Source organism: Lissotriton helveticus, chromosome 6 (genome assembly GCF_964261635.1).
Source record: "Lissotriton helveticus chromosome 6, aLisHel1.1, whole genome shotgun sequence".
In the NCBI taxonomy this organism is placed as follows: Eukaryota; Metazoa; Chordata; class Amphibia; order Caudata; family Salamandridae; genus Lissotriton; species Lissotriton helveticus.
In genome coordinates, this window is record NC_136067.1 from 1,938,563,573 (window position 1) to 1,938,591,124 (window position 27,552).

The 27,552-nt window shown below is 47.7% G+C and overlaps 1 protein-coding gene across 4 annotated transcripts in view; it reads left to right on the forward strand.

Moving 5' to 3' along the window:
* The window catches only part of PTK2B (protein tyrosine kinase 2 beta), a 500,318-nt gene that overhangs the window by 146,446 nt on the left and 326,320 nt on the right, over positions 1-27,552 (forward strand). For all 4 annotated transcript variants that reach the window (XM_078649940.1, XM_078649942.1, XM_078649937.1 and 1 more), the window contains exon 2: positions 13,362-13,407. The gene's annotated coding sequence lies outside the window, so the exon portion shown is untranslated. The remainder of the gene's footprint in view (positions 1-13,361; positions 13,408-27,552) is intronic.

Sequence of the window (27,552 nt, forward strand, 5' to 3'; positions counted from 1 at the left end):
TACATGTTTAAAGCTTTGATGTATGGAAAAGACATTCCCGGAACTCCCCTTTGGGCCTGTTCCCACACACATTTACAGTTGAAGTCCCCACCCTAGTCACAACAGGTGATGAGCATCGCGCAGCTGGATAATCCGCCGATTCACGGAATGTGGGGAGTTCGATCGGATCTCATGGGGTGGGGGCTTTGATCAACCCGGGGATTCTTTGATGGGGGAAGCTTTCTATTGTACGGGGAGGGGCAAGGATGGTATCGGCAGAGCTGAGTGTCGACTTGGGAACGGGGAGGACAAAACGGGCACACGAGAAAAAAGGGGTTTGCATCTAAGGGCCGGAGATCATGAAAGGAAAGCAGGGAGGCGTCGCGCTGGGAACAGGATGAGGGCCTGGGGCAGAGCAGCGCCGGAGAGGGGTTTATGACTCAAGGCAGGTGCAAGCAGGGGGTGGTCAGCGTGCGGGCTTAGCGAAGGCAAAGGGCTATGTCAGGGGCCAGTGGCATGCAAAAGGGTTTGTTCTGATCGGGGCATCTTAAAATGGCGGGCGCGCACGACAAAAGTGTGGCATCAGGGAAGAGGCAAGATGGCGCAGATAATGTTCACCAAAACGCACTAATTTTCCACAGTCCTCCCTTTAACATATTCAAGACATCTTGCCGGTTCATTTTCTATTCGGTTCTACTGTGGTGGGCATGAGAAAGAAAACGGTAGGAACCCTAGATGGAAAAGAGTTGTAAACAATACATTTTGAGGTTTCTAGGGTTTTTTTAGGAGGTGCACCTATTTGATAAAGCAGGAAAGTCATAGGAATGAAATACAAAAACGGCGAGCAGCAAGTACATATCATAACGTGAACTGGCAGGTTAATACATGTTTCAGATTCGGATTGGAGCAGGATCAATACAATGGCGGCTGGGAGAGAAATGAGGCGTAGCAAAACGGTGGTTGAGGATGTCGAATGTTCGAAGTTTTATGAGTTCTCATTGTTCTTTGTGGTCTTTCGTTGGCGCTGTTGAGCACCGGCGGTGGAGCTACAAGTCCAGCTCTGTTCTAAGTTCTGCGTTGCAGGGCACGACCCTTTCCTCGCGTTTCTGGTCGGAAAGGTCCTTTTCACCCTGTGTCCTTTGAGGTGATTGTCAGAAAGTTCCGATGGAAGAAGAGCGTTCAAAACAGTCCATAGGGTAGGTCAGAGGAAAAAGGGGGATGGAGCAAGGCCAAATTGGGAACAAACTAGGGGAACGAGAGACTTCAAATGGGCGGGCGTGCGACGGAATTCAGAGAGCGGGGACTTGTCGAAAGGCACTGGACGTCGAGCAGGGGCATCAGGTCGACCCTTTCTTTTCATGCTGTCGAAAACAGTGCCTCGTCCTGCAGCTCCTTTCAGTCGTGGTCTCGCCTTGGCTAATGTCGCAGGTGTCCCTTAGTCTGCAGTCGGGCCTCGTGCTCCCACATCCGGTCCTTCTCTCCTCCAACAGCAGTACCCTTAAACAAGTTTGAAAAGACAGTCTTTAGAAAATTTGCAGATGAAGATAATCAAAAAATCTATTTCTCTTCCAGCTCCAGGCAAAGAATGAAAATGTCCGTTATATTTAACGTTCACAACTGGCATATGAATGACCGGTGGCGGACCTGTTGGATTTACTATGACTTTCCTTCATAATCATTTATTACAGGCATGACAGTTCATCTGATGGTAACCCACCTTCGGGAGACAAATCTGGCAAAGATATGCCGTTCTCTAGAGTTTCACATTTACAAAAGGGTACAGTGAGTCGTCAACATGGTACTACACAGGTATTTTGCTGAGAGACGAACATGGCTAAACATTTCCTTTCTATCGGTGCATCCTGTTTTTCAACTACTGCGGGGTTCATTTTGATGATTTCTTTACCTTGGTCTAGTCTGTTAACCTTGTAAAACATCATTCTGGGTCCTACGTAACCCTTTACAGCCCGGTTACTTAACTAGGAAGGACAGGGGTTTTATGGGAAACAACCAGGGACATAGACAGGGGAGGTAACGGGGGTGATCGTTTTTCTGGTTTGGGTATTGCGACGATTCGGGGAGGGGAGGGTCGCGTATTCTGAGGTCCTTGTTTTATACTGTAGGAGCCGTTGACATGTAGTTCCCTTATTTCGGGCCAGATTAGGGAACCTCTGTCGTCTTACCTGTCCTTTCCCTTACGGCCCAACCTGGGTTTATTGACTTCTAGCGGAAAAGGAGAGGTAATGACGCGGCCTCAGGGTGATTGTATTAAAGACAAGCGTTTGTGCAAATACTGACGGTATTTGAAGCCAATTAGGTGGTGTGCTAGGGGTGGCAATCTGCCAATTTCGGGGCTAACCACTCGGAAGAGTGGTCGTGCAAAAATAGAGAGAGAGAGAGAGAGAGAGTGAGAGAGGGAGAGAGAGAGAGAGAGAGAGAGAGAGAGGGAGAGAGAGAGGGAGAGAGAGAGAGAGAGAGAGAGAGTGCAACGGCAGGCTAAATAGTACACGTGCAACAGAGAGGGCGGCAGTGCATTCAAGAAAGGCTATTTAGTGCATTACACAGTAAAGGGTATTCACGAGTCCGCGTTAGAATCTTGTAATCATGCAGTTTGAGCATTAGACAGGGTAGAGGGGACGTGCTTTGAGAAAAGGAAAGAAGAAAAAGGAGGTACCATTTTGTCGCACTTTCTCGCATTCTCGGTCCTTTGACCAGTTGGGTCAACGCCTCAGTCACACACACACACATTCCCTCACAGTTTCGCATCATACGTGACATGGGTTCATTCGTCCGGTCTGGTTTAAGGGTGATCACTTTTTATCAGGTTGTGCTAATTTTTCGGGTTTGTTCGATACGTGAGTAGTTTGCAGGCGTGCTTAGACACCACCCTGCGGCGCTAGTCCGTTTCGTGTATTTAGACATGGCAAGGTCTCAGATCTTCGCCACACCTTGGCTGTGATCTCTGATGTAACCTGCAGAGGGAGGAAAAAAGGGGGGGGGGTGGGGGAGACAGCATTCGCGCACATTCAAATACATGGATTCATAAGTCCTTTACTTACCTCTTACTCGTCTTTCCTCCTTGGGGCAGGGTCCCCGGGGATATGGTTTTCGGAGTCGAGGGGGGGTAGTGTGTTCATGTAGGGCGTGTGCGGGGAAACATAAAAAGGAAACCAGAGGTGCCTAGTGCGAGGTATCTAGTTAAAGGATATATCTCACTATCGGGATCCTTAAACCTCTTTCAACGCCGTGGCGTTCTAAAGTTCTTCGGTTCTTGGGTCCCTGCTACTTTGGAACGTTGTACTTTACAATATTTACATTATTTCATTTCACCCTCCTTTTACATTCCCTCATTTACACCATTCGTTTTTACCCATCCTTGGAAGTCACGGTCTTCCTCTACGCGAGAGTTCATGAGTCAGTCGCGTACTTTTAAGACGGAGTGTCGTGTTGTCGATCCGATCCGTCCTCCAGGGCTGGGCAACCATCTTCCTTTAACCTTAAAGAGAGAGCAGAGTAGGGTGCACAGAAAAAGAACTTTCCTACCCATCCCATATTGTTTTAAAATAAAGCATGCAATACCCGTCCATAGTTTCAAAGACTTTATTTTGCAAATTCATTTCAGCATATGGATTAGGAGGGTGTGGTCGTATTTGGTCGGTCGTGGCAATGGCTAAAGTGCGTACAGTGGGGGGTGTCGTTTGCAACAATAAAAACATCGGAAAGTTTTACTCATTCATTTGTAAGAGACTAAAACGTCTATTAATTGGCTGGGGGTTCGGGGGCATATATTTTCATAATTTAGAAGCATAATCATAACAGTTGTAATCAGATTTCCTATAGGCATACCGTACGTGTGCATCGTAAATGAGGTTTACATCAGTTATAAAAATATAATACATTGTACACTCGTAATCAACATTTGTAACGGGGATCTTTTCACACTATTCGTCGAGTGAGTTCTCTTCGTCTTTTTTAGCCAAGTGTACAAAGGATCATATAAAATCTCAGAACATCAAGTTTATATTAGTGCGAAGGAACACCACGAGGTGTTCGTAAGTTCCGATCGATACCAGCGCCATTTTGGGCGGGGCCGGCACAGTCCGGAAGCAGCATCAGGGGGAAATGTTTCCATTACTGGCAGTTTGGACCAGAGTCCTTTTCGGCAGTTCTAGAATTCACGCTAACAGAAGGTGTGGCAATGTCATGTTTGTTTCGTTGGCGATCAAGGCAGCCGTCCCTTACCGGGAACCTGCAAAGGCCGAAGGTTCCGCCGGGGACCTTTGTATGATCTTCAAGGCTGCGGAGATGCTGTCGGAGATGGGGGCTCGTGCTCCATGGGACAAATGTTCGAGTTGTATGGCTGGCCAAAGTTACTCTAGTGGCCGGGGCCCGCCTTCCAGCGGATCCAGACGCCATTTTGAGGCCCTACAGGGGCCACTCTCGTCGAGTTTGCAAGAATGGAAGAGACCCTTCGGAGTGAAAGGAAGAGGTCCCTGTTTTGTGAGAGCGGGACGTTCAGCTGGGGTGCAGCTGTGATGCCCCCACCTGGGGGGCGAGGGAGACTCGTTCACATCGTCTCCTTCTCCCGGTGCACTCCATGCCGCTCCTTTTCATCGCCCCGCATGAAGGCCTCTCCACATCCGGTGTTCCCCAAGTGCCACCATTGTACGTTCGGTGCTGCGCAAATACTGGGGTGCCACCATTGTACGTTCGGTGCTGCGCAAGTACTGGGGTGCCACCATGGTGTGTCCGGTGCTGTGGAAGTATGGGCACCATCGCCTGACTGGGGGTGTTCGGCGTCGGGCTGGGGGCTGGGAAACCTCCTACCGGTGGAGGTGGGAGAGGCTCGTCCGCGTCGCCTCTCCCTCCCAGCCCAACTTGGACAAATTGTTGTGGAGGTACGTGCAGGACATCCCGCCGTCCAGGACTGCTGCGGCTGTGACGGAAGAGAAAAGGAAGAGGTGCCTCGCTCTCCTCTTGACATGTGGCGGGACTACCTTAGTCTTTCCAGGCCCGTTGCGGCCGGCCAAGGAGACATGTGGCGGGACTACCTGCAAATGCCCAGGCTGCGGGCTCCTGCCTCTCCTCCGGCTCCCCCATACGTTAAGATTTCCTGACCAAGAGTTGGCGGCGGGGCTCGCCTTATATGGGTTGCCGTTGGTTGGGCGTAGCCGTAACCCTGCCCTACTTTGGAAGGTTCCAGAATGGGGGGGGGGGGAATGTTCTGTTTGACTTTCATTTTCTACAGTTTATCGTTATTATTCCTTGTTTGTTGTGTTAAATTAAAAGTTCAAGTTTATTAATGGTCTACGGGTTTTGTTTTATCATTTCTTTCTTTCCAGGTTGCTTTTATGCTAAGTTTCTGCTAACAGGGGTCGAGTAACACGGAAACACGTGTAGAGGGATGACGCAGATTTGTACATTACATACACACAAACTCAGACGGGGGACAGTACAAGTACGACATACAAAGACCCAAGACAAATATAAAAACAGTTATTGGTCATAATTATCTCTTCCCGTCTGTGAATTTTAAACGAGGCTGGGTTCCCGTCTTGACATTGCCCGACCTAGGAGAACTTGAGCATGCCGCTGAGATTTTCCTGGCGAAATCTGTGCCATCGGGCATAATCAAACGTGGTGGTTCTGTCTGGTCTGTCTATGTAAGTCGGGTTCTTCTCTGTCTCGCGCCTTTTCTCGTACTGTCGGTCTGTCGTTCTTGTCGGCCCTTTGCCTTTACTCACGCTCAGTAGAGTCGGGCATTGGGCTTTCCAGTGTCCGACATACCTACAAAAAGCGCATTGGTCTGACCCTAAGTCTGGTCGTCCTTTGCATAGTGTCGGGGGATAAGTTGTGGGTAGCGGTGTCCTGGGGTTGTCCTGTCGGTATATTTCCCTACTTGGTTTATCCTCGTCTTTTCTCTGTCGTTTCGTAGCCTCTCTGCGCCACATACCGAGACTGTCGAGCATAATTGGCGTCGTCTTATTATTTCGAAGGGCTATTTCTAACGTTTCTATTTTATCAAGGTCAAAGGATCCTGCCAGTGGCCACTGTTTGTCTTGGCTATCTTCGGTATACCTGTGCCATAATTTATTATAAGCTATGGTGACTAACCCATAGTTTATGAACATGTCCTTATTAGGGGTGCCTTCTAGTGGAGCTATATGGTCCACCTCTAACACCCGGTCCGGGCTAAACAGGCTATTTATCAATGGGGAGAAGACAGACATGACGGCTCGTAACGAGGGACTAAAAAGTCAGCACTGCCTATCTTATCACTAGGTGCAAAGACTAGACAGAATATTTCTATTCTACGTTGTTTGCAGGTAGTGAATACCTCATGGATCAAAAAATCAAAAGACCAACAAAATAACAATGGGGAGAATGAGTAGGACCGCAAAGATCTGCGTTACCTACCCTTTTCACTATCTGCAAAAAGGGTGGTCTCTTCCCTACTTGCAGACAGGGAATCTCCAGGAAACAATAGTTTGCGAACAACAGTTCAGTTTCAAGCAATTATTGAGTGGGGGAGAAAAAGAACAAGCACGGCTGCTACCCTACTTATCCTCCACTGCTTGCAAAGGGAGAGGGAGCCTGTTGTTTCTCCGTTTGCAGACAGTGAATCTCTAAATAAAAATAAACAAAGCAATACTAGTATTTTGAACAATCAAGCAATCAAAACAAATTTTTCGCAACTTGTCGTGGCAACACGACCTTACCCGGGCCATGTGGACAGTTTCTTGTCTTCCGAATCCAGCGCCCGATCGTCCTCTTTTTCTCGTATTTCTCACGGCACTCCTGATGGTTCCCAGTCAGGACCGTAGATCACTCGAGAGAGGTCTGTTCGGAACTAGTGAAGTTCGGATGATCGGCTGCCAGACGAGGGTCTATTGGGCAAGAGCTCTCCCGATCGTTGCAGTCGTTCACTCTGTCGTCGGGACCTCTCCCACTGGATCCACGAGTCGCTGATGGGCCCCACGCTTGGGACGCCAATTGTGGAAAAATACAAACTGGGGGGGCACTACCAACCAGAATATAAGATCCTTAATTATTGCCCGGCGATGTCGCCTCTTGAACCCACAAAGAAGTTAAACTATTGAAGAGGCAGGCGCTGGAGACTGGAAGGCAGAAAACAAGGTTTTTATTCGCTCCGGAGGAGAACACAACGAAAACGGACAGAAGGTATCGTTCTGAGGTGCTCTAACTGCATCCCTGAGGCCTGGCCTCTTATATCCACATTTATGACTTTATTGCAGATTACACATACATGTTTAAAGCTTTGATGTATGGAAAAGACATTCCCGGAACTCCCCTTTGGGCCTGTTCCCACACACATTTACAGTTGAAGTCCCCACCCTAGTCACAACAGGTGATGAGCATCGCGCAGCTGGATAATCCGCCGATTCACGGAATGTGGGGAGTTCGATCGGATCTCATGGGGTGGGGGCTTTGATCAACCCGGGGATTCTTTGATGGGGGAAGCTTTCTATTGTACGGGGAGGGGCAAGGATGGTATCGGCAGAGCTGAGTGTCGACTTGGGAACGGGGAGGACAAAACGGGCACACGAGAAAAAAGGGGTTTGCATCTAAGGGCCGGAGATCATGAAAGGAAAGCAGGGAGGCGTCGCGCTGGGAACAGGATGAGGGCCTGGGGCAGAGCAGCGCCGGAGAGGGGTTTATGACTCAAGGCAGGTGCAAGCAGGGGGTGGTCAGCGTGCGGGCTTAGCGAAGGCAAAGGGCTATGTCAGGGGCCAGCGGCATGCAAAAGGGTTTGTTCTGATTGGGGCATCTTAAAATGGCGGGCGCGCACGACAAAAGTGTGGCATCAGGGAAGAGGCAAGATGGCGCAGATAATGTTCACCAAAACGCAATAATTTTCCACACAAGGAACTCTTCAACATCGTGAAAGAGCTCTCCAACCCCAACGCCGGAAACAACGACATCACCCCTTCGCAAGACCTCTGCAATTCCCTCGCCTCTTACTTCCACAACAAGATCGCGGACATACACAACAGCTTCAGCACTCAACCGACGCACGCCACGACCGAGCCACCGCCCCCCACCGCCACCCTCCGCGCCTGGACCCCGATCAGCACCAAAGACACCATCCGCATGATGAACTCCATCCACTCCGGATCTCCAACCGACCCCTGCCCTCACCACGTCTTCAACAAGGCCGACGCTGTCATCGCACCCCACCTGCGGGACATCATCAACACCTCCTTCGACACCGCCACCATCCCGGAGAGCTGGAAGCACGCCGAACTCAGCGCCCTACTCAAGTAACCTACAGCGGACCCCACCGAACTCAAGAATTACCGCCCCATCTCGCTCCTCCCGTTTCCAGCCAAAGTCATCGAGAAGATCGTCAACAAACAGCTGGCCACCTTCCTCGAGACGAATGGATCCCTCGACCCCTCACAGTCTGGCTTCCGAGCCAACCACAGCACCGAGACCGCCCTCATCGCTGCCACTGATGACATCCGAGCCCTGATGGACAACGGAGAAACAGCGGCCCTCATCCTCCTAGACCTCTCCGCGGCTTTCGACACTGTCTGCCACCGCACCCTAGTGCAGCGCCTCAGCAACGTCGGAATCCATGAGAAGGCACTGGAATGGATCATCTCCTTCCTCGACGGAAGAACACAGAGAGTCCGTCTACCACCGTACAAGTCAGAGGCCACCGGAGTCATCTGCGGCGTCCCTCAAGGATCCTCGCTGAGCCCCACCCTCTTCAACGTCTACATGAGCCCCCTCGCGGCCATCGCACGCCAACACAACCTCAACATCATCTCCTACGCCGACGACACCCAGCTGATTCTCTCCCTCACCAACGACCCCGCCACCGCCAGAGCCAACCTTCACGAAGGGTTGAAAGATGTAGCCGAGTGGATGACAACCAGCCGCCTGAAACTGAACTCAGACAAGACGGAAGTCCTCATCCTGGGCTCCTCGCCCTCCGCCTGGGACGACTCCTGGTGGCCCCCCGCCCTGGGCACCGCACCCAAACCGACAGACCACGCACGCAACCTGGGCTTCATCCTGGACTCCTCCCTCTCCATGACCAGACAAGTCAACGCCGTCTCCTCGTCCTGTTTCAACATCCTGCGCATGCTACGTAAGATCTTCCGGTGGATCCCCACCGAGACCAGGAAGACGGTCACCCAGGCCCTCGTCACCAGCCGTCTGGACTACGGCAACGCCCTCTACGCCGGAACCACCGCCAAGCTCCAGAAGAGACTCCAGCGTATCCAGAACGCCTCGGCGAGACTCATCCTCGACGTCCCCAGAAGAAGCCACATCTCCAGACACCTGAGAGACCTGCACTGGCTCCCGATCAACAAAAGAATCACCTTCCGGCTCCTCACCCACGCACACAAAGCCCTACACAACCAAGGCCCAGGATACCTCAACAGCCGCCTCAACTTCTACGCTCCCAAACGCCACCTCCGATCGACCAACCACGCCCTCGCCGCCGTCCCCCGCATCCGAAGAGCGACAACAGGAGGAAGGTCCTTCTCCTACCTGGCCGCCAAGACCTGGAACTCCCTTCCGACCCACCCCCGCCTGACCCAGGACCACCTCTCCTTCAGGAAGAAGCTCAAGACCTGGCTTTTCGAGCAGTAGCAGCACCCCCCCCCCCCCCCAGCGCCTTGAGACCCTCCGGGTGAGTAGTGCGCTCTATAAATGTCTTTGATTGATTGATTGATTGATTGATTGATTGATTGAATTTTCCATCAAAATAACTACATGGTTAATGTATATATTTGGTATACCATTGCTTGTCAATGTATATATTTCGTATATCATTGCGTGTCAATGTTTCTATTTTGTTTGCCATTGCTTGTCAATGTATCTATTTCGTATACCATTGCGTGTCAATGTTTCTATTTTGTTTGCCATTGCTTGTCAATGTATATATTTCGTATGCCATTGCTTTACATTTCTGGGGACATTTACATCCGACTCGTTTCTTGTTCTGGAGTGGGATCATTGCCAGTCAACATCCCCTTGTATTGTTTAGTGAAACACCCTTTGACTTGACAAAGTAAAGACAATGTTAGCACAGAGCAAATATATTTAGTGAGAAAAAACAATTCGCAACTTCCCCACATTTTGATAGATATTATAATATAGCTGGTGCACATTAACCCACTGAGCTGATGTTACCGGGTAGATGGTGTGGTGCAGTGGCCAGGGCGGCTGACTCCAAAACACGGGGGCTCGCGGTTCAATCCCCGCGGGCGACAGGTTAGTCGAGCACCCTCTGACTCTATAAATATCTCGCTTAATCTTCCCGAAGGCCCCTAGCGTCGGGAAACCTCTTCGGAGGTAGCTGTGCGCTTTGCAAATGCTGGTATTTCCTTATTGATACCACTTGTCGGATGCTGATGATTGGCAGTGGGTCTCTTTAATGCAGTGGTAACATTAACCAGCTGCAATACGTTGCCGGCTAGGTGGGTGCCCATGGACAGTGGCAGTTGTTGGTACCCTTTTGAGGGTGATCATTGATACTGCCTTTCAGATGAAGGTTCCAAAAGACGCACAATTGATGGATGGAATGCAGAACAAATCAAAAGATTCACCCCGAGTCAAAAGATCTGGGTTAAAACCATCATTCTTTTGCTCACCGTACCACCCCAGTGTAGACCTGGCCATATGCAAATCAGTCTTGACCCTGTGCCTCATGGGAACAGTCCAGCCCAAACTGCCAAGCCAGGGCCTCCCTGGACCGGAAACAAGCATCCTAGGACCGGTTTCGGGGTTTCACCCCTCATCAGCCAGGATAGCTTGATTCCAGTGGCACAGTGAGCCTGGGACCCACGTCTTGGCATACCCGGTGCACTTAGGGCACGGAAGCAAAAGACACACAATTGATGGACGGAATGCAGAACAAATCAAAATATTCATCCCCAGTCAAAAGACCTGGGTTAAAACCATCATTCTTTTGCTCACCATGCCTCCCCAGTTTAGACCTGGCCATATGCAAATCAGTCTTGACCCTGTACCTCATGGGAACAGTCCAGCCCGAACTGCCAAGCCAGGTCCTCCCTGGACCGGAAACAAGCATCCTAGGACTAGTTTCGGGGTTTCATCCCTCATCAGCCAGGTTAGCTTGATTCCAGTGGCACAGTGAGCCCTGGACCCACATCTGGGCACACCTGGCGCACTGAGGGCGAGTAAGCAAAAGACACACAATTGATGGACGGAATGCAGAAAAAATCAGATGAAGGTTGTCAAAGGCCATTAACCGGCTGAACTATCTCACCACGGAGAATGCCCATGAATGCTGACTTCCAGATGGGAGTTAGCACAGGTCAGCAGGCACATTCACCCACTGAGCTATCTCTCCACTTAGGAGAGTGCTCACTGATGCTGACTCTCAGATGGGAGTTAGCAGAGGTCAGCAGGCACATGAACTCAATGAGTTATCTCATCAGTTAGGAGAGTGCTCACTGATGCTGACGTTCAGGTGAGGGCTGACAGAGGCCAGTAAACACATTAACCCGCTGAGGTACCTCTCCAGTTAGGAGAGTGCTCATTGATGCGGACCCTAAGATGAGGGTTGCCAGAGGCCAGCAGGCACATTAACCAGCTGAGCTATCTCACCAGTTAGGAGCTTGCCCACTGATGCTGGCTCTCAGATGAGGGTTGGCAGAGGCCAGTGGGCACATTAACTCACTGAGCTATCTCACCATTTAGGAGATTTCTCACAGATGCTGACTCTCTAGTGAGGGTTGGCAGAGGGCAGCAGGCACATTAACCCGCTGAGGTATCTCTCCAGTTAGGAGAGCGCCTTATGACCCTGCCTTTCAGATGAGGCTTGGCAGGGGCCATTCTGCAGCTCCCCGCTTGTCTGCTTCAGCCCGCACCGAGTGTGGTTTCACAAAAGAGAGGCCCCCTGTGCTCGTCAGGGTGTTTTTGGATTCTGCTTCCCGTCTCCATCTGTTCTGATCCGGTTGCCTTCAGTGCACCAAGCTGTCCTCAGCCTGAGCTCAGTGTAATGATGTGCTCTACAACTGAGTCACCTTTCCTTAGTAACTTGACAGCCCGTTGCCATGGGAACCATGGATTGAGTTCCCCAATGTAAGCTGTCAGTTCTGGTGGGGAAAAAAAAATCTGTGTTAGAATACTGCTAATGTGGTGCAGCGTGCTCAGTATATCAGACCCTTATTAGGAGAGAAGTGATTGTTATGCATGTCACACATTTCATCATTCTCTGGAGAGCAGGGGGTGATGTCCAGCTCTCTGCATCGGGCATGGGCAGGGTACCAAGGTGGGTGCAGAGCAGTGGTTAATTTGTAAAAAAGCATAAGTGCCCGGGCTCTCGTCAGGAGGCAGCTTCCGCCTGTCCATTTCTCCTGTTAGCGCCGCCTACAACAGAACCAACTACTAACCATGACACCCTAAAAGTGTGGAGATGATGTGGCATAATGACCAGATCCGCTGACTTCGGAGCTGGGGAACCAGTTTCGAGCCTCGGAGTCGGCTCAACATCCTGTGATCCTGGGCAAATCACTTAATCTACCTATGCTTACCAAAAATGTATATGTCCTAACTTGGTGGCCGATTAGGATGGCGGACGGACATGCGACCGTCCGCCACCCCCGAGGTGGAGGGACCGTCCGCAAGGGCAGCGGCGTTCCCTCCATGCCAATTAGGATGTGACCGCCACCCTGGCGGTCACATCCTGTATCTTTAACATTGCGGCGGGTGCTGCTTCAAACAGCACCCGCCGCAATGTTAAAAATGCATGCAAATGCAGGGGGGTACCATAGGTACCCCCCATGTGCACCTCCACCCCCCCTTCACCCTGGGGGCCCGCAAGGGCCCCCCAGAAGCAAAGGTCCACATGCTTTTCCACGGCGGAAAAACCGCCTCGGAAAAGCATGTTTACACATGCTTCCTAATTTGGCTGGTGGTGTCTTGCAGGCACCGCCACCAAATAGCAGGCTACACCCCGCTGATCGTCCGCCGCTGATCCCACCGCCATCCTAATCTGGCGGGTGGTGTTTACAGGGACCGCGGCGGTGAATCCAAATCCTCCGGGCCGGTGGTGGCTTCAACCGGCCCGTAGGATGCGGATTCACCGCCATCCTAATCGACCCCTTGGTCGATGATTAAGTGCGGGTGCTGAGCACCAGAAACCACTGGCTCAAATTAAGCACTGGTGCAGAGACCAGCACTTGTTGTCTGGAAAACCTCACGTGACTGTGAGGGCAGCCTGGAGATGGACACGAGTGGTACATGGGTTGTACTGAATGCTGTTGTTGGGCAGGTTGCATAGACGGATGACTTAAGGGTTGTAACTGTTATTAGAAGGGATTTGTCGTGAGCATCAAATACTTATAACCTAAAATTGCTTTTTTTCACTTTTCCAGGTAGAAGAGACCAAAAGCACCTGGGAACAGAAGACAGGAACCTCATGTGAGTGTTGAAACATTTTACAGTTTTTACATGAGAAGTTAATACTGACTTCATGGTGTTGTGTTGCTAAATGTGATGTCACACATCTAGGGGGCCTTAGCCTCAGCACTGTTTCCTTGGGTCGCTGTTGGCAGGGGCGGCTGGTGATCTCTAAAAGTGGTGAGGCTAACACTGCCAGGAGTTCACCCTATTTTTTCAACATGTGCTTCTGGAGTTGCCCATATGTTATGAGTTACCTTCATTATGCCGATGCCCGGATTTTGTTATGGGTACACCCACACCAATAATTACATGCAATATTTCTGTACCAGAATGTTGCCACTGATATTCCCTGAATCTCCTGTATGTCAAACATTACAACCAGTATTTCAGAGGGAGACTTTCACATGGTTTTCTCCCCCCGACCTGCCCCCTCTGCAGCAATATGCCACGTCTGCCATCTCTAAGGAAAGAATAGTCGACATTATGCCAGCACCAGCATTTTGCCATAGGTGTCCCTTTAGATCAAGTATTTCTTCCATTATTTGAGGGTCTGCAGTTTGACTTGGGTGCCCTCCCTTCTACCCAGAATTTCCTCCACAGTCCCAGTGAAAGGATTTTGCCATGGGTACCCCCTGCCCAGAATTTCCTCCAGTATGCAATGGCCAGCATTTGTCCTCGGGGACTAAACCAAGAACTATTACTCATATGCCAGGGCCTGAATTTTGGCTTTGGTGCCCCTTCTTTTTGCAAGAATTATCTCCCATATGATGACAGCAGCAGCATGTTACCTTGGGTGCCACCACAAGTCCAGACTTATATTGAGTATGCCTGGGCCAGCAGCAGATCCACAATCATAAACACACACACAAACACACTCACTCCCTCTCGAAAACACTCTCTTCTCCCTCTCCGACTCTCTCTCTCAGTGTAACTAAGACTCTCACCCACACTCACTCCCACACACAGTTACTCACATACTCATACTTACTGGTTCTCACTCTCCAACAAACACACACGCTCACCCTTTCACACTCAATGACTCTGGGTCCTGGTGCAACCGCATCTGCTGCGACGGTGATTGCAACACAGCTAATGCCCTTCCACGCCCTCTCACAACCTCCAATCATTCACACCCTGTAACACACTCACACTCATTCGCCCACTCCCTCACACTGACTTACAGTTATTCATACACCTGCAAACTCAGATTCCCACTCCCTTTCACTCTCATTGGCCCTCTAAAACACTTTCACACACACTGTACCTTAACCCTTTCGCTGCGGCGGCTATTCCGCCGCAGAGCTAAGGGGGTGGGGCGGCCGTGCGGCACTCCGGCGCTTATGACGGAACCGCTCCGTCATGGCCCTCGGGTGGGCTGTGCTTGTGACGGAGCAGTTCCGTCATGGCCCCGCCCGTTCTTTAGAACGTCAGCGCAGGCGCGAAATCAGTGCCGCGCATGCGCGGTGAGCGGGCCATGATGGATCCGCTCCGTCACCAGCACAGCCCACCCGAGGGCCATGACGGAGCGGTTCCATCATAAGTGTGGGAGGGGTTAATTTAAGTCACTGTAAATCACTCACAAATAAACTCACACTTACACACACACACACAGATGCACAGAGGAACAATATATTTTTCTGCTTAGCTTCCTTAGATGGCAACTTGGAGGCTTCGCGGCGGCAGTAGCAGAGCAGGAATCTGGTGCTGGGCATTAGAACCAGCAAGCGATGACTCCCGACAGGGAGCAGACAGAGCAGCAAGGCCTGGTTTGAGAAGTGGAAGACCCACCTCAATCCCTCCCAGTTCCTTGATAGGACTGAAAGCACAGCCCTATCTGGGACAGTGCTCGAGATCCTGCCAGTGCTTAATTTGTAAAATATTAAGTGCCGGGGTTCTGACCACGAGGTCACTGCAGCTTGCACCACCCATCGCCCTTGTCATTGCTGCCAAAACAACTACTAACCATCTCTCTAGCATGTAAATGCGATAGTTCATATTATTCTAGGTCCCCAAAGCTAAAGGAATGGCTGGGGAGGCAGGTATTTGCACTATTTTAATGTATATAGTATTCCTAAACAACCGTTGTTCTGCTTATCTCTATATTAGATGAGTAGCGCCACTATGTGGTAAACTGTTCTAAGTATGGTGTTGACAATTAGGTACCAGTGCGGAACACCGGAAACCAATTAAGTGTCGGGGTTGAGCATCGGAAAGCACCGGCTCAAATTAAGCACTGATCCTGCCGCTGCTGCTGTGTGTGGCTCTTCATTGGCCTCAGTGATCCACTGATGTGCACCTTGACAGTTACATTTCAGCAGATAAATGGTGCTGCCTGAGGCACGCGTAGTATGTCTGCTAAATAAAATGGATTTTGCCTGTGTGAGAGGATGGTAGTTGAACTGCGCCCCTCACATGTGCAATCCAGACATCCTGCTACAGAGGGAAAACATCATTAACAACGAAGGCATTACTACGCGTAACGTTTACAACGGGGCACTTACCACGTAAACGTCTTTTCAACGCGTAAGCCTTCAAAGATCGTCTTTACCACGCATAAAAAAAAAGCGTAGGATTAAAAACAGGGCGGTTGGGGGGTCTCCCCACCATAAAAAAACGAACCCGCCGTGCCAAAGAAATCAGCGTCGTTAGAGAGGAAGCAGAATAAACTTCCGCTTCCTCTTTACGACGTAAGAGCGACGTGGTAAAAGTGATGCGGGGAAAACGAATTCCGTGGTAACGCATGCGTGGAAAAGGCATGCGTTGCAACGGAATTCGTAGTAACGACATATAACCGCTACAGAGTGAAGTATTTCGAAACAAAACTCTGAGGCTGGATCGTGCCTCAGTCCCCCATCACCGTGTTTCCCCCACACCCTGTTCCTCCTCCTGTCATCAGAAGCCTGGAGAAGAGGCCAAGAGGACTGACCTTTCTACTGACAATATTTCCTGAATGCTGCTCAGTTTAATCTTTAGCAGCAGAGGCAAGGGGCACAAAGTGGTACCTCACAGGAAGTAGGGCTGTGACCCTTTGCCCATAATAAGGAGCCGCTCCTGAGTCTGTTGCATACACTTGAGCCCTTGTTGCAAGCTGGGAACAAATTGTGCACACTGTAAAGAGCGATACTGCTGGAGCGACTTTTAGTCCATGTTCAATTTACACATCACTCTCTGTTCTGGACCACGAATGGGGCATAGCACTCAAGTGCCTTGTGCTTTCCCACAGGCTGAGGTGTGTGAGCCTAGTATTATGGCACTTTCATACCTGGTGAAAATTGGAATCCCGATAGTTGGAGTTGGAATCCCGATATGGGCATTTGAGGAGTTTGCTCCTAAATCACGACTTGTGTTTTAATCTTAATGAGGCCCTAAGTGCCACAGGGAAAAAAGATAGTAGATTGTGTGTGAGCCACTAAAGAATCTGATGCAAACAAACCATTTCTGGAGGAACTTTCACCAAGCCCATCTGGGGAAACTTTTCACCAAGCCCATTTCCCACTATTATTTTTAAGTGAGTGACATTGAGTAAGATGTTAAATCCATCTTGAGGACTACACTACATGTTGAAACAAGCATTGGCAAAGCCAATAAGTTGGACTTTTGCAAGCTGGTGCAGTGGTTGACTTTTTTATAGTCAAGCATGTGCCACAAAAATAAAAAGAAGAAAGAAAACACGCGGCTGCCTAAATGTGGAAGCCACATGCTTGCAAAATACATTTTAAATTAAAATAAATAGCATCTGCATGCCATTGTTATAAAAAAAAAGTACTTGTGCCTCTATCTCTTCAATGAATGGCACAGGGAAATATGGTTCTTATTGTCCTAAAGAAAATGTCCTATTGGCTTTGAATTACTGTAACCTGAAGGCCTAGGTGAAACATATTATGATGATTAGAAGAAAAAGATAACACATGGTAGACACAAGTATTGACAAAGTAAAGTATTGGCTCACCAGCCCTGGCACTGAAGTGCACTTCTTTTTAGGTGGTTGGGCACATGTGAGCGGGCAAAATTTAATATTTACAGTCCAAGCTAGCCAATGGATAAAGTGGGCTGACCCATTTCCCTTTCCTGTGATGAGTGGAAATAAAATGTGAATGACAGTTGAACAGACATATGGATGAGGACTGCCAACCTACCCCCCAATCACTCCCTCCTTCTCCCCCTTTGCCCGAAATTGCTTAATCCTTGCTCTTTTGCTCCTTTCTGGCCCCTTCTCCAAACTTGTCCACTCCCGCCAACCCCATTCACTTCTGTGGTCTCTGTTCAGGGGCGACCCGGGATCTTCCCAGTTCCCCCTGCCCCGGTCCTGGTTTTCATATTGCTTCTTCTTGAGTCTTCATTTTTACCTTGTCCTCACTCACTCCCTCTTTTGTAACTTCTTTTGAACGTATATTTTCAGTTGCTGCACCCCCACCAGACATTTTCTTAGTTCCTAATCACCTGCACCATTTGTGCATTAGCTTTTCTTCTTTTTCTTCTGATTTATATCTGGGTCAGACATATTTTGTCATGAAAATAGTTTTTACAAAAATAGCGATGCTCCATTTTAGTGTCATCTGGAGTACATTTGTTATCCAGGTAACACATTAGCATCCCAGCAGAGTCGAGAAAACAAAGACCTCCATCAATATTTAGATGATGGTGGATGCGGCATCCCGTGGGTCAAACGCTTAGTACTCTTCATGATCTTCCTGAAAGGTATTAGTATCTCCAGGGGGTATCAAAAGGTGTTATAATACTCCCCCTGCATTGGGCATCCATAAATTAAAAAAATACATTCAGAATATCAGATACTCCTAACACGCTTTCCTATCCTCCCCCTTCTTGCAATTAAAGTGAATTTTAGATGTTCAAGACATAATACGGAAGAATTCATCAAGCCACATAAAAATTTGTCAGATAAACTTGGACCTTAGTAGAATCCAAGATACAATGTGATTTTGGCCAGCACTGTAAATAAAAATACACACCAGCCAGTCCTTTAGTGAATGGTAAATGACCACCCTAATTACTTGTCTTTCTGGCAATGTATGAGAGTGGTTACCTGCCGACTGTACTACTCTGATTCCTTTAGTCATTACCCGCTATTACTGTGCCCCTTCATAGTAATTTCGGGAGTCAGTACTGCCAAATAAAGGCTGCAGGAAAACAACACAGTAAATATGCAGTGTTGATCCATGGTAACCAGGTTACTGCTGGATAATCCACTTCTTTACTGGCAACCTGGTAAATACTACTTAATTCTAAATTCTTTAGTTTCCCAGTATGGTGTGTTACCATTGTATTTACTAACAAGATATAGATTTATTTGCAGAGTTTTATATAGCGCGAACTTGACCCGAATCGGGTATCAGAGTGCTTTACATAGCACCATTACATGAGGACACATTCATTATTTTTTTTTGTTAGGCACGGGGAGATTAAGTGATTTGCCCAGAATCACAGAATGTTCAGCGTCATTGCCGAGACTCGAACCCAATTCCCCAGGTTCGAGGTCGACCGCCCTAGCCGTTAGGCCAACTCCTCTCCTAGATAAGGGTTCATAAGGTGTTCAGATCTGTAATTACTACATGGACAACATGCTTAATTTCCACCCTTCGGGCCATGGTTCAGCAAAGAGGCAGGCACTGTTTAAGCAGCCAAGACGCCATCCTCACCGATGGCAGTGAGGAACCCCCAGCCTCATCCTGATCAACTTCTCCACAGCCTTCAACATACTTGAACACCAAGCACCGATTCAAACCCTGGAAACAAGTGTGTGCTTTTCTGATGCAGTCATGCAATTGTTTACCTGGTACAGTGCCAACCGTCATCAACTCTTCGAGATGGGGACCTCAAAGTTCCAGAAATTCCCCATCTCTTTTCGAATACACCAGAGTCCCATCCTCGTCTCGATCATCTTCATCCAATACATGCAGCCCCCTGGATCCCTACTGACTGATAACATCTTGATCCATCAATATGCGAATGACACACAACTGTATCGCAACAATCAATGAGTCAAAACATGCCTTGGGTCAGTTCAGAAATTAGTGTCAAGCATCCACCTAAATGGCAGTCTTACGGAGACCTAATGCCCCTGTTCACCAACAGCTCCAAACAACCACTGATTCAAGCTCACCAACATGCATCTCTGTCTCTCTCCCTATCCCTTTCTCCCTCTCCCTTCCCCTCTCACTCTCACTCTCCCCCTCCGTCTCTATTGGTGCTGTCAGAGAACATGTTGACAGAAAAACCAAGACAGCATGGTACCAACTCTCCCTCCTAAAGAAAAAGAAACTCTTTCTTTCTAAAGCTAACCTCACGAGAACCACATAAGCCCTGGAAGTCCCACCTAGTTTGGAGCAATATTTTCTCAACGTCCTTGCAGATGCCCCACTGGCACACTTGAAAGACAATACACAATATATAGCCCGTAGTCTAAAAATAAAGAGCAATAAAATGCAACAACCAAACCAAGACTTCCCAGAAATACAACACATTTGTATGGATTCCCATCACTCACCATTCCAGGTGACATGCTTCATCATCTGGGTCTCCTTTTAACAGGGCTAACACTCCACCCTAATGATGGAAGAGCCCAAGGATGTTTTCAGAATTTGTAAATACAGATGTGAGCAGATGTTGTTTGTGGAGTGTATGGGAAAAAAGTGCAGTGCAAAGGTGTAAAGTGAATTCTAAAATTGAAGCATAGTCAGACACCTAATTTATTCTTGTCTGGTACGTACAATGATTAAAAACAGTGCAGAAGGATAGTTTTAATAAATAGCCATCCATAAGTATATAATGGTCATGATGTTTCAGCACTAAGCTGTGAAAGGATACCAAGTGCTTTCATTGGGACCTAACAGATGTTAACTGCTACTGCAAACAGTGAAAAATTATATAAATATTATAAAGGATACTCTGTGGAACAATCTTTTCACAGTAACGATTCCTTCAACCTCTTGGAAAATCTACAAAAGAAACAAGAGGTATGTGCAACAGAGAGTCTTGAAAAGAAAAGAGCATTTATGCCTTTTTAAGAAAACCATGTGGTTAAAGCTAACCATCCAGTATGTCCCCTCAATGGGTTTACACAATGCTGAAGGATATCTAGTCTGCCGAAATATAAATCCAATTATATTCTATAGGAATTATATTTCGGCGGACAGAATATACGTCACCGTTGTGAAGGAGTCACCCGTCCGCCAAGATGTAAACCTAGTTTCTTTCCAGCCAGCTTGCTCTATTCCGGTACCATTAAATCCCGCTGTGGGGCATTGGGTATCCAACCTTTTCTGTAATAAGAGCTACTTATGTTCAATGAAAATCCTCCCGATATACTATTATTAGTGTTGATATAGTGAACAGATCAGAGAAGATTGCATTAGTAGCCAGACCATGCAAGAATACCGGTAATGGTCACCTCAGTCAAATTTGCACGTGATAATGTAAAAAAAGGCTTTATTAATTTGGAATACCTCTAAATATCTTATGTGTGGCAGCAACAGTTGCAACACCCCAGCACCAAGTTAATGGTGTACACAACACTGCTTTATATATCACTGAAACATGAGATTTAAATATAGTTTGGGAATCCAATTTTCTCAAAAAAATCACTTTATGAGCTTATGTTTTCATCCAAAGTATATGCTTCTTAATTTTAGGATACATATATTAATTTAACCAACCTAAAGCTCTGAATTTAGTAGGCTGGACTGCATACAGGAGAGATACTTACAGGGAGCTGGAGGGCTACCAGTAGCTCACGATCTACTCGTTGGAGAAGCCTGACCTAGGTATTTACCGGCAAGATATGACGCCAAGATATTTCAGTTTCTGCTTGTGTCTGAATGTGTATTTACAACAAGGGGTGGTGATGGACAGAGTCTCTGAATTAAGCAGAATACTCTCACCCAGTCAAGAGATCAGGGCTAGATCCAACACCGTTTTTGTGTCTGAATGTGAGCAGAACAAGTCTGACCACAATGGCTGACTGTACCCAGTTTTAGTATGTTGGATTTGAGTGTATACTCCTAGTTTTGTTTCATATTTTCCCTTTGCTGGCTATCTAAGGCTTATTTCTTATTTTTAGGCTATTTCCTTATTTTAAATGCCAACAATTTAATTCCATATGCCCATTAGATGGTGAAGCAACACTTGCTCCATGTCCGGCATTTCGCTCTATAGGTACAGATGCATATTAAGTGTTTGTAACTGCTAGTTGGCCTGTGATAGTCTGGATCCGCTGGCTGTTTACATTTCTCTCAAAGTCACCTGCACACCCCCTCCTCCCGCGTTATGTTTCCCACACTGTGTAGGAATACATAGATCTTTCCTGTTCTGTTCACTCTAAAGAGAATGGAGGCGGAGGTGTGTGTGGGTGAGATGAAACAGAAAGGCAAAATGGAACAATAAAGAGTTGTTCGTCCTTCAGCTCTGGAGTCTGAGTCAACTTCTCCCTGTTGAGTAGATATTGGAGCCTCTGTGAATCTACTTCTGCAGCTCTGTGCTTCCATAGTGACCGTGCAATGGATGCCTGCACGCGCCTCCTCTGAATATGGCCTAATTATAAAACCTAAATAGATGGGCTGGCTAAGGCCAAGCAGTCAAACCGATCTGTCTATATCAAGTATGTCAGACATAGGTCCAAGGGGGCCTACCGGAGATTTTCAAGGTAACCTCTCACAAGATAAATCAAGTCTTTTTAGATTCAATGTATTTAAGTTTATTGTATGTGGATATCTTGAAGCTCAGGAATGGATCCATCCCACCTGGACCTAGGTTGGGCGACCATGATATAAAAGTATTGAGGTGATTGTATTTGATGGGTACCAGCAGCAGATGCAGAATATTCCTCAGTGTGGCTCCCTCACCGACTGGTGTGCATGGTTCATGTAGCCTGTGTCCATGTTCCAAAGCGGTTTTACCATCATAGCGTCAATGATCATCAGTTAGTGTATGAAGACGTTGACACGTTTGGTGTGGGGCCATCCTGGGGCACTCAATGCCAGTGTTTACCATTTTGTGGAAAAGTAAATTTTGCCATGTTCTTTGTCCCTACGTGTCATCCATCATATGTTATGTGTGCATGACCAATATGCATATGTTATTCCCCATGTCCGATTCAAGACGCAATTACAGTTGTGTCCACCTCTAGTATGCCAGTTTCCAGTCCTTGTGAATACTACGGATATCAGGCCTATGTAAAGCTACGTTGCCACGTTTCTCAGTGTGCACGTTATTTCATTATAAAGTCCCTGTTTCTAGGCCTCAACAGGGCCTGGACATCAGATTCAGCTCCTGTCTCCTGAAGCCTCGCTGAGGAGCGATGCAGCCCCCACCTGTATCCTCGACCTTTCACTTACTTCCTGCCTCGCAGTGCCCGGTGCAGTTTGGCTCTGCCTCTGAGTCTGCCAAAAGTATGTTATAGTTCCAGTTATCAGTTCAGTCCTCCTTCTCTGCATTCCTAAGCTACTGAACTGCATCAATAGTTTCCGTCATTGTCTAGCCTATGCGGCTCCACGTTAGAGAAATACTGTATTTAATGGTCATTTAATACTCTTCATCACGCACTACATGTAGAATAATGCATGGTCCAGTCTTAGAATCAAGTTAGCCTTTCCCCTCTTGACTTTTAGTTTATATCAACATGTTCCCTAAACATCAGATACTAGATAGGGTTTAGGTACATGTCGCTCCGACCCTCCAGACTTTAGTCTCTGCTCCTAGCACAGAGTTCATAGCCCCCAGCTTCTCCTAGTAACACGTCATTGTCAGTTTTGCGCGCACCACCAGGTTAGAGGTCCCGGCTCCTTGGGTAGCCCCCTCCAATGTTTCCGCCCCATTCATGACATATTCTGTTACGTCTGCACCACATGTCTATGTATACGCCCAGTTACACCTACTTTTACTCTTATCTTTCGCGACTGCTACGCGTCACGCCTTCTGCTCCACCCACTGCTACGCCTACTGCAATGTAATGCTATGTGTTTTCGTTTTGTATATAAGCTCTTGTATTGTTATTAAAAGTTAGCGCGCTCATCCCAGACCCAGCCCCAGCAGCTGCTGGGCCCCTGTCACCCTGCTGGGCCCCTGTCACCCTGCTGGGCCCCTGTCACCCTGCTGGGCCCCTGTTCCTATGCAGGTTGTCCTGTTCCTGTCCTTATGCTGTATTAAACCTGCAAAACTCCTACTACCTCGAATCTTGACTCTTATTTATTGAGCTATCTGTTATGATATATGTCTAGTCAAAAATAGGGTATTATTTATTTATTTACCACATAATGGCGCCCGAATAGGGACTTGCCCTTTCCCCACGCGTCGGTGAAGCCACGCCGACCCCCTGACCCTCTGCAGCCGTGACGGAACCATACCGGCCACGTGCAGATATTTCTGCTTCAAGTATCCCTCAGGCCCACAGAGGAGACGGAGGAGGCGGTCCAGCATCCAAACGAGACGGTGGAGGAACGCGGCGAGTCCCGACCAGAGCCCAAGCCAAGAGTCCAAGGTCCGAGGTATCCGGAGGCCCACCCGTAACTGAAGTCCGAAGTTCGTCGTCCGTCGTCGTAGCAGTCCAGTCTGATCCAAGGCCTTCCGTTCTTGCTGCCCGGTGAGTACCATTGCTGGGGTAGTATCTAGACAGGGTCAATCTAAATTGACTCTGGTCCGTGGGTTGGTGGTACCCAGGCCCACTAACGAAGTGTTCACCTAGGTGGATACGGGTCTTGATGCGTCCCTTTATGGGACCGGTATGTTCCGTACTGTTTCAGCAGTGCATCCAGTAACTCTAGTCTGTTCCGTTCTCGAGAAATTCTTGTGTTTCTGTTCTCAGTATTCCAGGTAATATTTCTGTCCGAACTGTAATGTTATGATGTTGTTCAATGTATTTCCAATGTCGTGGTATGCCTGAATTGTTTTCCCAATTGTTATTGTTCCTCGTCTATTGTATTGTGTTCCGATTCAAGTTTACAATGTCTCTCTTTTCGAGACTACGTCAGTTAAAAACTAGAAAGGGTTTGTTAGAAGAAGCAGTTCCTGTCCCGCCCAGGGACAGTCCAGGTCATTTTATGTATCAGAAACATGGCATAAGCGCCATATTGTATCTAGATTTATGGGTAGATTATACCAAACAATTAGAAGAAAAGTATAGATGGCCCGTATCGGGTACATGGGATGCCGAATGCATCATGCGAGTAGAAGAAGCATTATGGAAAAAGAAAGCCAGACAGTCACAGAAAGATGCCATCGAGTTATGGCGCAAAGAAGCTCATAAGAGAACCGAAAAAGAAATCAGAAAGACAGAACTAAGTAGAGAATCCCAAGAACGAGCCCAAGAAAGAGAATTAATCGAGATAGGTGAACGAGTCAAAGCCGAACAGTCAGACAGACAGAGGCATGCCCTCATTAAGGGTATGTATCCTCTTCTTGCTGAGGGCTTGCCAAAAGCGACCCCAGAGGCATCCAGTAATTTCCCGCCACCATTAGTTCCGACCAAGCTACGTCACAAACCGACCGCAGCTGATATTTTTATTTCATCCTATCTGGACGACACAGTCCCAGAATATGCAAATCCTGTTCACGCTCCGCCAGTCCCTGTAAACCAGGTAATTCCTGCTCCTCCAGACACCGGGGTGCCCTTAACAGCTCCCCCGGGTCAGCCCGCTATACAAGTCCAGCCCACGTTACAATTACCGACCCTGCCAGGACGAAAAGCATCAGTTGATGATTCTAGTTTAGGGGCCGCGGGGGGAGGTCTTCCTCAAACCCCGCCGCCATACAAGCGTTTATCAGCACTCGAATTACATGCTCAAGCATCACAGCGTACTCCTAAAAGTAATAAGTCTGTTGCAGAAATCAGGCAAACCCTTGGCGAATGTGTCTATGACCCAGTTCCAGGCGAATTTAATATGGTTTTATATTCCGTACGCATAAGGAGGGTGACCGAGTATCTCGTCACCCTGCCGAATATGAAAGAAGATCTAGACAGAATATATCGTTTCATCCGTACAGGGGATGATCCAGAAAGTATTAGTGATGCCATGTCTCAAAGGAAAGCCGAGATTCAGCGTATGATATTAAAGTTCTTAATTAATTGTCTGATAAGAGAACAAGATTACCCGTCTAAAGATCCAGCCGAAATGAAAATCCTGACAAAGTGGAGTGATAATATTGCCGAAGGAAAGCACAATACCATTAGTGCCATGGAAAGTATGTACAAGAAAATTCGTAGAGAGATAATAAAGATACACGAACAGCGTAAAGCAGCACAAGTAAGCGAGAAAGAAAGTACCTCTGATCCTGAAGAGGAAGACGACGAGAATACCGCCAGAATAGCGTATGTAGGAAAACCTAGAATTCCAGATCGCCATTTACGTCTAGAACACAAGCCAACTTTCCATCATTCAGTACCAGAACAAGGTTCCCTAGAACAAGTATTTCAAGCTACCGATCACATTCTGAAATCACGAATCGGTTATAGGGAGTTAAGTACTATGCATGAACAAGAACTAGCCCGATCAGCAGTCCGATGGATTACTGATTCTACCACTTTTCCAGACGAAATAGTGGCACAAATGTTTCTGAAAATGCCCCCAGCCGAGCAGCGACTGGTGGGTATGTATATGATTCAGTACCTCATTACTCTGTATGAGGGTCAGCACTCTGATCCAGGTCCGTTACATGATATCCTGAACGAGTTACTCCAGTACAGATGGAGAGGTCTAGGTACCGATTTAATTAGTGTCATTCTAGAACAGCGTCACAAATATAGAACATTCTTGAACCCGCATTTTGTTCATGTCTCACCCCCAGAAAGTAAATCATTCTACATAGACAGACAGAATCCGTTACGAGAAGTCCACCCAGTCAGAGGAACGGGTGGCGAAATGCAGCGAGTGTTTGTATACACTCCGATCACAAAGATGGAACTCCTTGAAATGAAGAAATTAATTCCCTGTCATGACAAAGATCCAGCAGGGTTCCATAGAGAATTAAAAGACATGCTCCGTGTGGGAGAATACACATACCCAGATATCATTAAAATGTTAAAGGTCCTGTTGCCCGCAGGGGTGTATGAAAAGCTAAAGGAAAAAGAATGGGAGGTGGGAGAGAAAAAGATAGATTGGACAGTTCTAGAAGCTGAAGACAAGGCACGAGTACCAGGTACCGGTCTTGGAGATAAATGTAAAGAATTACCAGAATTATTGATTCAAGTTTTACCCAGATTATTGACAACTAGAAAAGAAGACTGGGATGCAATCTCAGCCTGTAAACAGAAACAAGACGAAGATATTAGTGATTTTTATTCTAGATTTGAAAAATGTTTCAGTATCAACAGTGGTCTCAAGACAAGTAGTGAGTCATACCCTCACCTTTTTGTTACTAAATTAGTCGAGAATTCAAGTCCACCAATTAAAAACCGAGTTTTGAAAGTCGAAAGCACCTGGCAAGCTAATACTCCGTCCCAGATGCTCCAGATGCTCCAGTACCACCAGAATAGAATCAGGGAAGAGCAAGAACACGAAAGAAAACGTATGAAAGACACGAAAATGAAAGTGCTAGTTGCACAATCTGTTCCTCAAGACAGTCAGAAGAGGGGTCCGAATCAAGCCAGTCATCCTGCAGCACCCGTTAAAGGGAACTGCAATTATTGTAAACAGCCAGGTCATTTTATAAATGAGTGTGCAGTTCTGAAACATAACATAGCTACTGGTAAGACTAAAGAAAGACCACGTCCGCCTAGACAAGAACAAGTTTCACAGACTCTTCAGCCACAGAATGCACCACAGACAGTTACAGCACCGCAGCCCATCGCTGCAACACAGCATGTTACATCGCAGATGTACCAGTATGCACAGTCTGAGTATCCAGAGTACCAGCCATATTCATGAAACAGCCTAGAGAGGGAGGTAGGCTTGCCTCTCATCGAGATACCTGTAGATCAAGAAGGTCCCTATGTTCACAGTCAAGTATTAGGGAAAGACAGAAAGTTTTTGATTGATACAGGGGCAAGTAGGACCACAATTAGTCATGCCGAAGTTCCAGGGGCTCCGCTCTCAGGCTCAAGAAATGTTTCCCTTGGATTTTCAGGAAAGCCTATCGTTAATGAGATTTCAAAGCCAGTTACTCTAGAAGTAGGTCCATTGTCCCGTACTACTGACCTGTTACTTACTAAGTCAT